Source organism: Pinus tabuliformis, chromosome Q (genome assembly GCF_031772625.1).
Source record: "Pinus tabuliformis cultivar Carrire ecotype Pingquan chromosome Q, CPIR1, whole genome shotgun sequence".
NCBI classification, from domain to species: Eukaryota; Viridiplantae; Streptophyta; class Pinopsida; order Pinales; family Pinaceae; genus Pinus; species Pinus tabuliformis.
In genome coordinates, this window is record NC_142296.1 from 710,477,991 (window position 1) to 710,496,219 (window position 18,229).

Genomic DNA, 18,229 nt, shown 5'->3' on the forward strand with positions numbered 1-18,229 from the left:
CTTACTATGGATGTAATAAATGAATAGAAGGAAACATCCGTTGGGTTTAAAGCCAAATAGCACATAACATATGAGCACAGCACTGTTCTAACTCACCACCCTGGAAAAACACATATCAACTAGCATAGATCCATCTCAACTGGGTTACATTAAACACAAAAAGGGATCAAAAGATTCCATGTGCAAACCTAGTAATGCCTAATAGATCCAATAGATCTGTGATTAAGAAGGATCTACAGTAATAAATTAGATCTGTGATTAAGAAGGATATACAGTAATAAATTTGTCAACCTTGTTTAGCGTTACACACAAGCTGTAGAGCCCCTTGCTTCTCTTGGTGCAACTACACAATTGCTCACGCATGGATGGATGAAGGGTTTAAGAAATAATAATTAATGAAATAATCTGACAACCACATGAACAGCAACAAGTATACAATTTACCCGAACTACAAAGAAACAAGTTCAACAAAGTTTCGGTTTCAAAGAATTTTATTTTATATTATGAACGGCACAAAACTCCTTACATTGATACAAACAAACCAACTTCAAACTAACTTATAAGGCCACAGTTACTTTTGATTCAGCCTTTCGTACCAAAGAGGAACCTTTCCGATTACAAAAATAACAAGCAAAAAAACAATACAGAATAAATTGGCCTATTGAAATGTACCTGGAGATCTATTAATACAGTACAGAAACAAGACCTAGAGGTTCAAGTTTCATTTAAAGCAGATTGACCCCTCACTGTTAATCCCTCTGTGCCATGATTAATTCCAATTTTTTTCCAATATAACAGCAACTAGTACCCAAAATGCTATCACCATCTGATACCTAATCCACAAACCCAAAGGATCCAGTAGATCCCCTTCTGTCTTACAACTCAAAGTCGTCTTCCAGCTTCAACGTCTGGGACGCAGCCTCCTCTTCATCATCGTCGATCACAAAATAAGGATTGTGCCCAATCGGACGGAACTTGTAACCAGTGAACACGTAGAACGCAAGGGTTGCCAATTCTCCAGCCATTACACTAGTCCAGGCATACTTGTAAGCAGTTATGGTGATCAGAGCGTAAACTACAACGCGAGTGAAGTAAATATAGCAGACCACCACAATATAATACTGCCTGAACAGAGTCAACTTCATCAGATTCACCGCTGCTTTGCCATCAGTATGCGCAGCTTGCCGCAGATTCTTTATAGACCAGACAATGGGGAACAAGACAGCACAACAACAGATCACGTCAACTAACAGAAACATCTGCTTCCAAGCAAGCCAATCCTTGGCATACGGCCCGGTCTCATCGATCACCACAGTTGCAATGTTGGCTAAAACTTGCAAGGGAATGACAACCATGAGAACTTTCTTCTCCTTGCCTTGCAAATAGGGTTTCAAGAAGGACCAGCCAGTGCCAATTAAAACAATCAGGGTAAAAAGCATAATTCCCTTCAAAAAACTGAAAATATAAAACAGAACATCCCATCCATGGGCTGTTCCGGTCCTCTTAATGAAAGATTTGTCCTCTGCCTCGCAGATGAGATTAAAGGCTTTCAGGCAGACGAGTGCGGCCATAAATACATGGATCCGGTAGGCCGTCAGGCGGTTTCTAACAACCACGTAGATCCAAACCCCAGCCAGCACAATATATATCAAAAACAGCGTAAAATAGAGCTTCGGCAGAAGGGTTTCACCGGCTGAAAGATAATCCCTGGTGCTATCACCGAATCCCTCGAGATTATACATAACAGTCTTTACATCCATTGAAACCACAACATCGGGGATACAATTGACAAAGACCAGAGTATACTGATTTGCCTCGAATTCTTGGAAGGTTTTGTCATAGGAAGTCAAATTATCCAAATCCTTGAATGTAAAGAGGTGTACGATGAGCTTACTCTCGAGTACACAGTGGATTTCGCCGTGCTCCAGATCTTGCAGAACGTGAGCCCAGGCATCTCTGGTGCTCAGGAAGAACCCCATGTAAGCGGGGTCGATCTTCTCCCCCTTCAAGTTCTTGTAGGAGAGGTCTTTCATATGGATTTCCAAGCGGCCTTTGTGCGTGAATCCGAATTCGTCGAAAGGGATGATCGACCGGTCGTCGGATCTGATCTCCGAGTGCCGGATCTCAGCTGAACAAAAAGGCAAGAACCCCATCAGAAACGCCATCGAAAATAAGAGTATCGCCATTGCAGAAACCCTTGAATCCGATCCCATTCCGAAGATCTGAGATGAAGGTTTCATCGCATGGCCACAGAATCGCCAAACTGCTGCGAGGCTAGGAAAACACCGCAAAATTAATAACGACGACAAACCTTCGAGGGCTTTCATAATGAATTCTCAACGGGTCTTGTACGTTATAAGTCAAGGCCCGTCTCTTGACGGGAATTTGCATTCTCGTCGGTTGACGGGCGCATGAATTGCGCGGGGTGGAAATGTCCTAAGATTTTCCTTTCGTATATAAATACAAAAGAGGTTGTCGGTAGGGAAGGTCCTCGAATCTTAAAATAACTTAGTGAAGAACTTTAAATGTTTAATTATTTTGAATTTTTCTTTATTTGATTTTACAAAAGTTTGTGAATTAAGTTTGTTAAATGGAATTAGTGTTTTTTAGATATTTTTTAGCATTTGAATAATGTAATATTAATATTTATTTAAAATATATATATTAAATTTTAAAATGATTAGCATTAAACTTTTAAATTTTATTTTAGTTATTAATGTTGAAAAACAGTTTAAGTGTTTAGATTACACATAATTATTTAGATATAATGAAAAAGATTATTTAATATAAAATAAGGGGTATTTAATTATTATTTTTTTTTGTTATAATGGGGAGATGACTTTTGTTTGCTTGGGAGGCCTACATCTTCATGTGTCCATTATATTGTCTCGATCAGGTTGGGGAATTGAACCGGTAACTTCACATCAAGGAGTGCTTTAACAAAGCATGTGATCATTGTCTATCCACCTTGTAGACATCGGAAAAGACATTTTTATTGATAGAAACCTAAGTCTAATGCACAACAGTGTCACAATTTTATATTTATAATAAGGAGTTGACAAATAACTTATATAGTATGGGGATCCAATGCTCACAATAAGTTGTCTTAAAAAATCATAAGCATGCAAAAACCTTATATTGGTTCCCATCTTGGAAGAATTATGGAGGATTAAAGACTCGTACTCTTTTTTTTGCATGTTCACATATTTACAAGGAGCAAAATGCACTTGCTAATAGGCTTTCTAAAGTAGGCTTGACTATGGATCAAGGTCTCTGGGACATCCAGGAGCAGCATGAAAAATATGTGTATGAGTACTATTGTATGCCATACATAGATTAGATTGTTTAGGCGGAAAAGATTTGATATTTTTGCATGATCTTTTCATATCTAAAATTCACATAATCTTACAATCCATATTGTTGTTTTATTGTAAGAATGGTAAAACAATTATCTCTTTTTTCACCATTTTTTGTTGTAGCCGCAATCTATGCAACTATTTCTGGATATCTAAAGGCAAAGCCAGGGAAAAACAACAAGCAGAAGCTTACCGGCTTACAATAGTGGTACTCAAAATTTTATTTTGGAATACACCTAAGGGTGTATATGCAAAAAGTAATTTTGAATCATTTTTCAACTGAATGGAAATTACAGTTTTGTTTTTTGGCTTCTTTTTTGGTGGAAAATAGCTTGCATAGTTGGACCAAAATTAAGTCAACAATGATTGTAGATAAGCAAAATTACATCTAGCTAGGAAAACTGGCCTATATCCATCTTAACTCTATATCTACCAAGCATCGAGAGGGGTCAAATCTCTTAAGGTGCAAACCTCTTTTTTTTGTGCAAAACTTGAGGAAAGGTTTGCAACTCGAGAGATTTGATCCCTCTCGGTGCTTGATAGATCTGGAGTTAAGATGGATCTAGGTTGGTATGTTATTTTATATGTCATTTATATGTTAATGTTATGCCTTTAAATAGGCTACATTAGAGAAGAATACCATGGGAAAAAACATGCATTGTCCAAACCTGGAGTCTGAAAACCACTGGTAATTTGACCGAGTCAAATTTTTTACATAGCAGTACAAGATCTCTTCTATATTGGGCTGGAGAGAACCTCTCGGCACAACAAAACTTGTCTTACATACTAAACTAAGCTGGAGGAGAAACATTAGCCTGACCTACAGAACGTATGGGCCCTAGAGATGGAGCTTTCCTATTCAAATCTAAAAGAATAAATACTAATGAACTAATAAAGTTTAATGAGGGAGAGGGAGATAGAGTACCCTGAGCATCTGTTTGTTGTAGCTCTTCAATTTGGACCTATAGACACCAAATTTCAACCTTTGCTTGATGAATTTGCTTTTGGTGTTCTATTAGAATGTCCATAGTTGTGTCCAATTGTGATGCCAATTGTTGGTGGTTTATTTGAAGCTATGCTAAACTTTCCTAAAGGTCAACGACATTGCTTGGAGAAGCCCAAGGATCTTTTCACTAACCAGAAGGAATGTGCAAAACCATAAACCACATTACACAAGACAAGCAATCTAGGATCCAATCCTCTAATGCATGGACTCAATGACTAAGAGGATAGGGAGCCATAGAGAAAATCCATATTGTGTGGAGACACCCTTGTCCCAGAACCATCAACAAATACCATAAATTTCCATGATGTAGATTGTACAAAGCCATGACTACCACAACGAGGAGATGAGACAAGTAAGTTAATTTAATGATTGCTTCAATTAAAAGGGTTCTTGTGTTTCATGGTGGTCGAACTTTGAAAGGACCCCAAATGCCACCAAGTGATATACAGTGATGCAACAATTGTCATCATTATGTCAAGAAATGGGTCGAAACTTACTCATTCATTAGTATGTATGGTTCCTTATGATCTCCAGGTAGAGAGTTGGGTATGGGGTTATTACTCCTTAGGACATCAAAAGTTTAGACATATAGGATGGAGCTCAATCCTTAACTAATTCTTTGGAAAATAAAATGAAGTTTAGGATATGGGGGGAAGATCCAAACTTCAAGTGCTTAATTATATTTTTGGAGTCCCTAATAATGATAAATTTATGGAGATGTAAGGAAATTGCTATATTAGTTCATGGGAGAAGGGCATAGGATTCAACCTAGTTATTAGTAGCTCTGTCTAATCTCCATGAATAGAAAATTTCAAATTTTCCTCCAAAGGTGAATGAGCACCCCACTGCCACCCTTATAATTTTGTTTTGAATTGTATAAAAAAAATGAAATTTATTGTTCAAATCATATACATAAAGGTAGGGGGCTTGTTTCACAATCCCATCTTCCATAAGGAGGGGGAGCTAACTTTATCCCTACCATTGGTAAAATGGGAATTCGTCAAATTTTCTAAGGAAAAGCAAGATGCAAAACAAGCCCAAACAACCGTGGACACCTAGTTAGATTTGATTTTAGGCCTTGCCCAAATTACTCCATCGAGTTATCAATTCATTATGGTAAAAGAAAAGAAAAAAATGAACATTACTTGTAGACACATAGTTCGGTTTCAATCTCGTTTCTCATTTTTTTAAACATTTACGATAATAATTAATACTCACTAATTTTTATTAGAAAAATATCCAACTAAAAAATGAACAATTTCCCAATAACAATTACCCTCAAGCTTTAAGATTATGTCTTTGTTATTTATAACATGAAATATAATATATTATAATTTAAATATTAATAACAATAATAATCAATTAAGTAAAGTATTTCAATAAAGATTTTTCTTAATTGTTATGGATCACAGAAGCTTGAATACATAAATAATAATCAATATTAATAATATAACAACTTGAGCAATATATTATTCTAATCATTGTAATTTTGGTTTAGTCTAATTTTAAAGTAAATACAAGAAATAAGGTAATATCAACACTAATTGAGTCATGTAATTATTTAATTATTTAATTATTATTAAATTTTAATGATAACAAATTTATAATTTTATTTAATTATTATTAAATTTTAATGATAACAAATTTATAATTTTATTTAAAATTTAAACCTTAATTTTGTAATAAAAGAATCGTTTTTCCGGAAAAAAAAATAAAAATAAAAATAAAATCTTCAAAGAAGATAATAAAATTTAAACATGATTTATAAATTGATTTTTCAAAAGAGCAAGTTTATTAAGTTAATTTTGTAATAAAATAATCATTTTTGCGATTATAGATCTTAAAAGAATCTAAAAAAATTTAAACAAAGTTTTAACATGATTTAAGATTCACTTATGATATAACAATATTTTGAAAGATTACAAATTAAGTTAAAAAGATTACAAATTAAGTTAACTTGTTAAAAATTTGATTAAACTTTTAAATAAATATAAACATTAACTTATTACATTATCCAATTTTAATAATTTGAAAAATATTATAAAATAATAATTCTAATTTTCAAATTTTTACATTAATTCAATTTTTTTTTCAATATTATACACTATCATTATAAAATTTAATTTATATTAAAAAAATTATTAAATTTATAATAAATAAATAAAAATTCTCTGCTAATAAGTAAATAAATAAACTTACCTCCTCGGAATTTACATAATTTGCGTGTCATCCAAGGTAAAGAAGAGCTTTGGGAAACTTTAAAGTTGGTCAACGAAACGTGGAGGTGTTGGAAGATTTTTAATAACCTAGAGTTATTGAACTTTTGATCAATGGGAAAAATATGTACATCTAACTTGATAAGTAAATTAATATTCATTTATTTGATTGGTTTGCGTGTGGGGTTGAGTGAAGTCGAAGCCATCTAGAGATTTTTATTGACCAAGAATTATTAAACTTAACCTTCGTTAAAGAGATGGGTGTTATAACGACTTGGTCCATCAATTTGGGAAAGGGAAAAATGACTTTTTTTTATCAAATAAATATATGAAAGAGAAGATTCGTAATTAGAAGGCGATATATAAACCACCTTTTTGGAATAAGTAATTTATCTATAAATATATATATATATATATATATTATTGTAAGAAAATAGGTCAATAATTTAAAATTAAAAGAAAAAAATATTTTATTTTACATTTTTAATAAAAATTAAGGTATATAAATTTAATTTTGGTTTAGTTTTATAGATTGAATAGTGTTTTTCACAAAAAATTATTAAGTAATAATATGATTTTTTTATGCTTAAAATACATTTTTGAATGTATAAATGGATTTAGCATCATGAAAAACCTTTGGGGCACTTGAATTTTACACATTAAACAACTTAAAGTAAAGTTTTTGATGCTTGAGGTGTTGTCGAGTTCACTTTTTTGTTGTTGGGCGGGGCTTTCCCCGTACTTGTCTTTAGAGTTGTTTTTTTCTTGCCCAATTTCTTGTGATTCTGAGTTTTCCCGAGAGTATTCTTTTTTGATGACAATGTAGTGTTCTTTTTGTGCTCCTTCCCACCATGTAGATCTACGGTGATTTTTTCTAGCATAATTTTTCTGGGAGGCTTTTGGGCAATTTTTGGCTAGATGGCCTGTCTCAAAGCAGGATTGACATCTGAAGAGGACACTTTCATAATCGAGTTTCTGGTTCCACACATAGTCTTTACTTGTTAGGTGTATTTCAGCTGGGAATCTAGCGCTGAAGTCCATTTCCACACAGATGCGTGCATAGGTGGTTCTGACATATTCCTCTGTTTCTGGGCACCTGTAGTAGAATTTCCCAATTGCATTTCCAATGGCTTTTAGCGAGGAGGAATTCCAAAGATGCAAGGATAGGTTTGGCAATCTCACCCAAGGTGCTGAGGTTATGAATGTTGTTGAGGGATCGAATGATGGGTTCCATGGCTTCATGAATAGGCATGAGTTTTCCCAAAACCAAGGGCCAAAGTCTAGAATACATTGTCTGCTTTCAAGGTTTTCAAAATCTACTATAAAGAAACCCCTAGCACAGGGGTAGATATTAATTGCATCAGAAATGACAGGGTTCCATACCTCCGAGATCCAATTGTGGAATTTAATTAAAATCTATGTCGGAATTTAATTAAAATTAACTAGAAAAAATATCGTGAAAAAGACCATTTAGTCTATAAGTTAAATCAAGCCATTAAATTTTTTTTATACATAATAATATATCTATATTTTGAAGATTTAAAATTGTAACTTTTTTTTAATTAAAAATTGTAGTGTTCTTTGGAGCACATGCATTCTGAGAAATTGGCTTGGACTAGCCCAAGGAAAATCTAACTAGATCCAATACCCAACTAAAGCCCAACTCAAAATACAAGAAATCTTAAAATTGACATTACCTATTCATATACTATTATCTTGGTAAATGAGCCCAGGAATGATCATGAATCTTTCCAAAATTCATTTTTTCCTTTTTTATTACTGATATCAATCCATTCCGAGGAACTATAAGGAATAGATGAAGAGGGTACAATGATTGCATTTCCTTGAATCGATTCCAATTTTGGGGGGTCTGTAATTGTAACTGCTCCCTTATCATTATTCAAGTGTTCTGATTCATGGAAACATGTGTGCCCACTCATTAACGAATCTAAGACCATAGTTGTGTCTCTTGTGTCTCTATTTGAAGGGTGGATCACAACGTATGAAGGATGAGATGGCAATGCATGTGGTTGACCTGAGGCTAAAGGACTCAATTTAGTTGAAGAGTTTTTTTGGCAATGAGTGTTATCTAGTTGGTTAGCTGAAGATTTCTTAGATCCTGTTGGAACTTTTGGATCTTGCCATCCTCATGACTTATCCTTGGAAATCGGAGGAGGAGATCATCCTTGAGAAGAGGGGCAGAAATTCTAAAGATGACCAAGTTGTTGACAAATCCTATAGCATAAAGTCATATTTTCATAGTCCACTGACTGTGAACAAATAATACCCCTTCAATTAAGGAGGATTTTATCTGGTAGCACTCTACTGAGGTCTATCTCAACACTATGCAAGTGAGTTTCCCACATCAGCTAAGATATTTAGATGTAACAAATGAAGAGGCATATTCAAAAGTCTAACCCAAACTAGAGTGGGCAGAGATGGCATGGTAAGAAAGTTAAAACCAGTCAACCGTGGCTTCATGCAAAGCTCAAAGCTGCCCCAAAACCAAGGTCTTTGCTCAAAAATACTTAGGTAATCATGATGATCTTTAAAGTACACCACAAAGAAACCCTTCAAGAAAAACAACATATCTACATTCGGGGTCTAGGTCTGATGCACTCCTTCTCGAAGCATAGATTCTAAAGGATAAAACCCATTAAAACGACAAATAAGGGCATTCTACAAATATTCCCCATAGTAAATGTTGGATTGAGGTTCATCCACTTTGATAGTTGGAATCTCTTTAGCTTCATCCACAATGAAGGTTGACCTTGAGAGCTCTTTGGGAGTCAAATGAAAAAGTCCTAACTTAAAGGCATCCATAAAGGATGTATCCTGAGAAGCAGGGGGTGCATCCCAGCCTTTGGTTCCGTCGTTTAATCTTGAAACTAGGAAGATGGTAGTGTCCTTGGTTATGTCATAATCTTTGAGTAAATTCCCTTCTTGAAGTTGCCTACCACCATGAAGGAGTTGCATAAAAATGGAAGGGATTCATGTTCGATTTTGAATTTTGGTAGTAAGCATAGATATTAGATCGACCACTTTCACATGAAAACATAAAGTACCACCAGAGAATGGACTCGTGAAGACTAAAAAATGCAAGATATTTGGAGCAATGGCCTCATCATGGATGCGGGAAGAGCCCTATGGAAAAAGAAATTTCCCCTTATTTACCAGATCTACAGAAAAACCAACAAGATGAAAGAGATTTTGGCCAATGCCATCATCCTGGAGTGGAAGATCTCTCAAGAAAAAGGCGGTGGTTAGGGGAATTAAGGTTTACATCGTGATGTTGGCCAATTATTACTATTAAAATTATAACAAGTAAAATTAGATCAATCATTTTAAATATTCAAAATTTTTAAATTATATTAATAAAATGTAAATTTATCTGTAAATTGAGTTTATTTTGGGTGATTAGAACAGTTGATTAAGAACTTCTTACTCATATTCAATTCCCACAAATAATATAATAAACTTTGATGTAATGGCTTCGAGCCTATGATATAATGGATTGAAACTTAATTGTATCTTGAAAATTTTATTTACATGCTTTATGTTGATTTTTATATTGGCATTATTAGATTTAACATTTAATTATATTTTATCATTTGATGTTGATTTAATGTTATTGAACTTAGTATCACATTGGGAAATTCATATGTACAATTTATGTTGATTTTTATTTTGATATTATTGATTTAATAGTTTTTAAAAGTTTTTATCATTGATTTTTATTTTGGTATTATTAGATTTAATAATTTTTTTAAAATTTTATAAGATAATGAAATGAATAAAATTCATTAATAATATATTATAAAATATGAAAATTTAAATATTAAATGTTTAATTTTATAAATTTATGGAATATTTTGTTTTAAAAAATTATAATTATGGCTGAAATTTTATTATAATAAAGAAATGTATGAAAATTAGTTTTATTTAAAAAAAAAAAAAACATTTTAAGTTTTGGTAAAATCAATTGTAACAACAAATCGAGAGTTTTACAAAACCTTAGATGGATTTTTTGCAAATCTTAATTGTTGCAACAAATTTACCTTATTCAACCACTCTTCCTATGGCTAATCCAAGTGGAGGAAGCAACAACCTCTCTTATAGCAGGATTATTTTTGAACGAAAAATCCCATAATAGCTTGTGACTTCCAATCTTAATTCCTAAAACCCATAGAAGGATGGAGATAGGAAAAACCAATATCAATCAGTTAGCCACACAAGAAAACAAAGACCAAGGAGTTGTTTTCCCAAAGTAGTTATACACACCAAGTTTGAGGTTAGATCAAATCAGATTGGTGAATACATATAATACATGCAGGATCATGCACTTATAGGAAAGTTTTTGGGCATCAAGTTATTCGAAAATTCCTTATCCGACCGGGTGTACAACAAATGAAAACCTAAAGTCCATATTAAGCCTGAGTTGGGAGCCAAGGTCTTTTTTACTATTGTCTTCACCAGTTTAGAAGATTGGAACCGAGTATTTGAGAATGAGCCATATTTTTTTAATTAAGTTAGGTTCTATCTAAGATTCTGGATTGAGCACTTTGTTCCTAGCAAGGATGATTTCACGACAATTCTTGTATGCATACAAATGTACTCGTTACTGTGGGAGTTTTGGGACGAGGAGACCTTGGCTAGAATAGGGAAATCCCTTGGGCATTTTGTTACAATATATGACACGATGAAGCAAGAGAAATGTTAGTTTTTGTAGCATCAGAGGTGTTATAGTCTCGAAACTTTGTGGAGAGGCTAAAACACATGAGATGTCCATAACCCAGAAATCGTTTATGGAAATTCCACCTAGAAGTACCTCAATTAGATTATTAGCTCATTTTTAATTATTTCCTAAGTCTAACCTTAGGGAAAGGGGTTAATTAATCAAGATTAATTGAGATAAGGTGAGAATTCTCTAGAAATTCACACGGATCAATTGGGAAATGATCTTGGCCCTTGATCAAGTTTTAATATTGGACATTGGTGCTCCAACATAGGACTATAAGAAGAATTTGATGGATAGATGGAGAATACACTTGAGAGTTTTTTATTTCTTTAGCAGTTCAATTTCCATAGCGCAGCAGTAGTTACTAGAAAGCCAAGGAAGGAAGCAGAAATAGTGAGGGGCAGAGACAATGAGGCCGGAGGAAGTTCTCCAGATCCAATGAAGTACATTGCGGAGAGGCAGAAAGAGCCATAGTGAGGCTAATGCAGAAGTATCTAGAGGGCATTTCGATTTAGTTGGAGGAAGGATCATTTCAGGTGCTAGTGGTAGAAAGAATTTCTAGAGAGTTAAGCCAGAGGACTCCAGACCAAGGACAGTTAGTCAGAAGTAAATTAGAGGCAGTTCCTAGCCAACGTATTTCAAGCCTGCATAGAGGTTGACACAGGGCCCACATAGAGGTAGTTAGGAAGCTAGTTTGATTGGCTTGATTGAGTCAGGATTACCTATGGGGGTGAGGAAATTTCCTCACAATATTTTTGCCAATGTTTTTCTTTGTTTGGATTGCTAGTTGGGCATCCATAGATTTGATCTGAAAATGGGGCTCTTAGGCTTCTTGTCTAACTTACAAGAACCTCTCCCACTTTCAAAGCTTTAAATTTTCCCAAGTCTTATTGATTAACCAATGCGGAATTAAGGAATGCTTGAAAATATAGGCATATGCTTATATTTATTTTTAACTGTTCATGTGCTGTAAATTAATGTGCTGAAATTGATATATAAATGCTTATAACAGTGAATAATGCAGCAGTAAAACAGACACATCAACAGCAATTTAATTAGGAGTTCACCCAAAACTCTTGGGCTACATCTCCGTGAGCTCTAGTCAACTCAACTAGGCTCTCTAGGATTATGGTATAAGTCCTTTTTACAAGCTCTTGGCTCAACTCCTACTATTTTACATAGAAACAGTGGGTTCAGACACCATGTCATTCCCTGGCTCTTGAAGCTCTGGCTCTTGGTTCTGGCTCTTGGCTCTTGGTTCTGGCTCTTGGCTCTGACTCTGTCTCTTGGCTTTGACTCTGGCTCTTGGCTCTGGCTCTAGCTCTTGGCTCTTGGTTCTGGCTCTTGGCTCTGACTTTGGCTCTTCGCTCTGGCTTCTTGGCCATCTGCAACCTTCAGCTCTTTGGCTTTTCACTTGAACTTCAAGTGACCCCAAAGGCTCCCTCAGCTACTCTGCGCAGTAGCTCTTTAGCTCTCTCTGCTCTCTCGGCTCTCTGCTACTACTTTCAACATTCATCTTTTGCTCTCCATTGAGCTCTCTACCTCCTTTGAGGTGAGCTTCTAACTTTTTGGCTACTCGTCTCTTAGCATGTTGTCCAGCCTTCCACGCTCTCGTGTCTCTCTGCAGCTCAAACTCACGGGCTCTCTATCCCTTCCTCATCTTGAGAAAACATCCCTTTCGCAATCGCCCCAACCTCTGGTGGCTCTATGCCTCTGTCAGCTCTGCGGTTGTGGGATGTTACAAAGTGAGCTCTCCGGCTCTGTTATGAGCTCCCTAAAAGGAAAACTTGCTTCTCCGCTTGGATCTTTGGCCTTTTGAGGAATCCTCTAACTCTGTGGCTTCCACAACCATTCCTTTGTCCCTTTGATCATGAGGAATCATTCTTTGCCTGGCTCTGCCTCTTCGCGCTTCAAAACACATCCCTATTGCAGAAACGCCTGCCTGTAGCGTGGCACAGGGAATGATGGCTATTCTCCCATGGAAAATGAACCGGCGGCCTCCTTTCAAGCGAAGATCCACGAAATACTGTGTTTCGGGCTTGAAATGGAAATACACAGGAAAATCACTATCGGGCATGAAAACCGAACATGAAGTCCATTAAATTTCCCCTAAAATCCCTATCGGGTCCGCCTTCCATCGCATATCGCAATTGCTTTGACAGCATGGCCAATGGGCAAAAATCCATTAAACGGGAAATACAAAGGAAAATCCGAATTTTCAGATTTGAAATTTTATGAAATTGGGCTTTTAAACCCCATCAGGTCCGGTCCTGATTGCAATCGCAAGTTGTAATGGTCGGGGGCTTCCCCTTTGGTATCGCCGACAACGATTTGTCGATATCGGTGATCGTAGTCGCAAGTCGCACGGCCCGGGGGTCCTTCCCTTTTGGGATCACCGACAGCAATCCGCTGATATCGGCGATTGCAGTCGCACTATCACATCGGCCTTGGGCCTTTGCCTTATGGGTGCATATGCCTGCCTCCGACCCAATTCGCCGCTCTGATCATCGGAGATCACTGATCGGGGTCCCTTCCACCCAACCTTAAGTCCTCCTCTTTTCCTTATGTGATGCGATTTCCTCAAATAGCCTTTTAGGCCATTTTTAACGGAATTTGCCCCTTTCTCAAAGGATAAAGGGAAAATTCTTCCTGTGATAACTTCTTCGTCTGAAGTCCATTTTCGCCCATTCAAGTTGCAACATATTCAGAACGAGACGATCTCTGCAATGGGGTTATTTCTGAGAGTAGCCTGTGACTTTCATTTTCCACTGATTTACAAAGGATTTGTGTCATTTGGCACCTTATACCTCTTATATGAAGTCTTTTAGACTTAGAGGTTTATCCAGGATCCATTTTTGGATCACACCTTCCCACTAAAAGAACTTTTGGTCTCCAAAAGACTGATATACTAATTTGAATAGTAAATGAGAGTGACTCACCCCCTCTTTTCAGTCTCCCCACACTTTCTTTTCATAGTGCCTCTAAACCAAAGTTTATGACCACTTCCCTTCTTGGATGGGTTGGTCTTCCTGGGAAGAATTGTCTTCCTCCTTGCCTTCCTGCAGAACTTCTGCTGAACTAGTCATAGAAGGTGGTTTAAACTTCTTTACCTTGATCATTGATCCAAGGTGGCTCAAACAAATGTGAAGTACATCTACTCCACAAAACTTTCATTTGTATCTGCTAGACAAGCTGTCAACAACAACTGTTAACAACAACAGAAATACAGACAACAACTAGATGGCCTAAACTCTTGCTTCAACAAAAGAAACAGATTTCACAGCTTGTGAACACCTCCATGTCTTACATCTGCATACAAATGATGGACTAGGTAACAAGCCCACAAAACATGCCTTTAAACAAATGACCCTTCAAGTCAAGCATGTAGAAAAAGACCATTAGGACTCTTTTTCAAAAGATGAAACACTTCATCATTATCTCCATTTGGAGATCAAGTTAACTTCTCCCAAGTCAACACGGCATCACATGCATGTCAAAACAATCAATCCTACAAGTTAATTACACATACATGTTCAAAAACAAGGAAATCATCAACATCCCTGTGTTCATGCACATTATTCTTATGCATGCATTTCATCCCTCAGCTTCCACTTAAGCACACTGTACTTTCGAAGCTGAAATGAAATATAAGGTTTCATCCTTCAACTTTCACTTAAGTACACTATACTTTCGAAGCTGAAATGAATATAATGTTGCAGCAATAAAGTGAGTTTGCCTACTCAACTTTCCCATTTTGCAACTTGCATTCCATTAGCAAAGAAATGCAATAAATCAAAAGACAAGCATCCTTTTGCAACAAACCTCTTGTGCTTCAATGATTGCCTTGAGGTCCTTCAGGGTAAGGAGAATGCCTTCAGCCCTTCTTCCTTCTTGTCCTCTCCTAGACTTAGCTATCCATAGCTTTTCCCTTCACCTTTGCAAACTCAAACAATAGTCAGTTTACAAACAAGCATACATCAATCAGACAATCAGTCCTTGATTGCCTAACACCCTTCAGACAAGCAATCTCTGCTCTATCAATCAAGCATTCTGATATAACCTTCTTAAAGGTGTGGTTAATCAATCTTAAGCTCCGATACCACCTGATCTGAAAATGGGGCTCTTAGGCTTCTTGTCTAACTTACAAGAACCTCTCCCACTTTCAAAGCTTTAAATTTTCCCAAGTCTTATTGATTAACCAATGCAGAATTAAGGAATGCTTGAAAATATAGGCGTATGCTTATATTTATTTTTAACTGTTCATATGCTGTAAATTAGTGTGTTGAAACTGATATATAAATGCATATAACAGTGAATAATGTAGTAGTAAAACAGGCACATCAGACAATAATTTAATTAGGAGTTCACCCACAACTCTTGGGCTACATCTCCGTGAGCTCTAGTCAACTCAACTAGGCTCTCTGGGATTATGGTATAAGTCCTTTTTACAAGCTCTTGGCCCAACTCCTATTGTTTTACACAGAAACAATGGGTTCAGACACCTTTTCATTCCCTGGCTCTTGGCTCTGGCTCTTGGCTCTGACTCTGGATCTTGGCTCTTGGTTCTGGCTCTTGGCTCTAACTCTGGCTCTTCGGCTCTGGCTTTGGCTCTGGCTCTTCGATGTGGCTTCTTGGCTCTCTACAACCTTTAGCTCTCTGGCTTTTCACTTGAACTTCAAGTGACCCCAAAGGCTCCCTCAGTTGCTCTATGCAGTAGTTCTTTGGCTCTCTCTGCTCTCTCGGCTCTCTGCTACTACTTTCAGCATTCAACTTTTGCTCTCCGTTGAGCTCTCTGCCTCCTTTGAGGTGATCTTCCGGATTTTTGGCTACTCGGCTCTTGGCATGCTGTCCATCCTTCCACGCTCTCATGGCTCTTTGCAGCTCAATCTCACAGGCTCTTTGTCCCTTTCTCATCTTGAGAAAAGATCCCTTTCGCAATCGCCCCAACCTCTGGTGGCTCTATGCCTCTGTCAGCTCTACGGTTGTGGGATGTTACAGCGTGAGCTCTCCGGCTCTGCTGTGAGCTCCCTGAAAGGAAAACTTGCTTCTCCGCTTGGATCTCTGGATTTTTGAGGAATCCTATGACTCTGCGGCTTCCACAACTGTTCCTCTGTCCCTTCGATCATGAGGAATCATTCTTTGCCTGGCTCTGCCTCTATGCGCTTAAAAACACATCCATGTTGCAGAAACGCTTGCCTGCAGCGTGGCACAGGGAATGATGGTTGTTCTCCCATGGAAAATGAATCGGCATCCTCCTTTCAAGTGAAAATCCATGAAATACTGTGTTTCGAGCTTGAAATGGAAATACACAGGAAAAGCACTACCGGGCGTGAAATTCGAACGTGAAAGTCCATTAAATTGCCCCTAAAATCCCTATCAGGTCCACCTTCCATCGCATATTGCAATCGCTTCGGCGTCATGGCCAATGGCCAAAAATCCATTAAAATGTGAAATACAAAGGAAAATCTGAATTTCCGGATTTGAAATTTTATGAAATTGGGCTTCTAAACCCCATTGGGTCCAGTCCTGATCACAATTGCAAGTCGTAACGGCCCAGGGGTCCTTCCCTTTTGCGATTGCTGATAGCGATCTGCGATATCGATGATTGTAGTCGCACTATCGCATCGGCCTGGGGCCTTTGCCTTATGGGTGCATATGCCTGCCTCCGACCCAATCCGCCAATCCGATCATCAGAGATCTCTGATTAGCAGTCCTTCCGCCCGACCTTAAGTCCTCCTCTTTGCCTTATGCGATGCGATTTCCTCAAATTGCCTTTTAGGTCATTTTTAATGGAATTTTCCCCTTTCTCAAAGGATAAAGGGAAACTTCTTCTTGCGATAACTTCTTCGTCTGAAGTTTGTTTTCGTCCATTCAAGTTGCAGCATATTCAGAACGAGACGATCTCTGCAATGGGGCTATTTCTGAGAGCAGCCTGCGACTTTCATTTTCCTTTGATTTACAAAGGATTTGTGCCATTTGGCACCTTTTACCTCTTATATGAAGTCTTTTAGACTTAGAGGTTTATCCGGGATCCATTTTTGGATCAAGATTGTACTTAGATTTCACCGCTGCATAATAATAAAAACCCTTAGTTGTTGCATCGGTCCCAAGTTGGGTTTTTCCGGGGAAATTTGTCCAAAAATAATTGTGTCAATTTTTATGTGTGTGCGCTAGAATTTTCTCAATTTCTAGTGCTATTTTCTTCCGCAGTTTATTTGTGAAAGTTATATTGTGATTTATTTGATATTTGTCATAGAAGATAAATTGTTAAATTAATTAACAACTAGAAAAATAAATTCCAGTTGTTTCAATAAATTTTTAGTTTTGAAATTTCCACATGGTATCAAAGCATGATTGATCAGTCGGGAAGCTCAAAAGCAAAGAAGAAAATTTCATTGTTCAGAGGAAGCAACAAGCCGATTTTTTTTGTGCTAAGTAGATCAAATTATTGGGCGAGCAGGTGGCAAAAAAGTCGATTTTCCCATGATAGTGATTCCAGTAGGCGGAGGGAGTAGCATCAATTCATATTTTCACTGAGCAGATTCCTTGGTTGGACGCAGAGGGTTTTACATCAGTTTCCAGCAGTAGAATCAACATCAGGTGGAAGAAAAAAACACACACGAGGGAAAATTTCTCTCAGGGGACTTTAAGTTTCAAGAGTTCAATTTTTTTGAGTTGTAGATTGGCAGTAATTGGGTGTAGATTTCCTCACTCTAGAAGGGATTGCATATAATAGAACTAGCAGACAAGCAGAGAGAAAGAGGGAGTTTTTGACAGATTTGGAGATGGCCATAGTTGGGCTTAGAGACCAGGATAGGTTGGAGGGATTCTCTAACTATGTAATCTAGAAGGCTAGGATGTCCTCGAAGACCTATGCAGAGAATCTGGTAGCAGTTCCCGAGGACCCTGATCA

At 36.9% G+C, this 18,229-nt stretch overlaps 1 pseudogene; it reads right to left on the reverse strand.

Annotated features, from left to right (window-relative positions):
* Window positions 1-479: 479 nt before the first annotated feature.
* Window positions 480-2,304, reverse strand: LOC149221517 (protein CANDIDATE G PROTEIN-COUPLED RECEPTOR 7 pseudogene; annotated as a pseudogene).
* Between the last annotated feature and the right edge of the window lie 15,925 nt (window positions 2,305-18,229).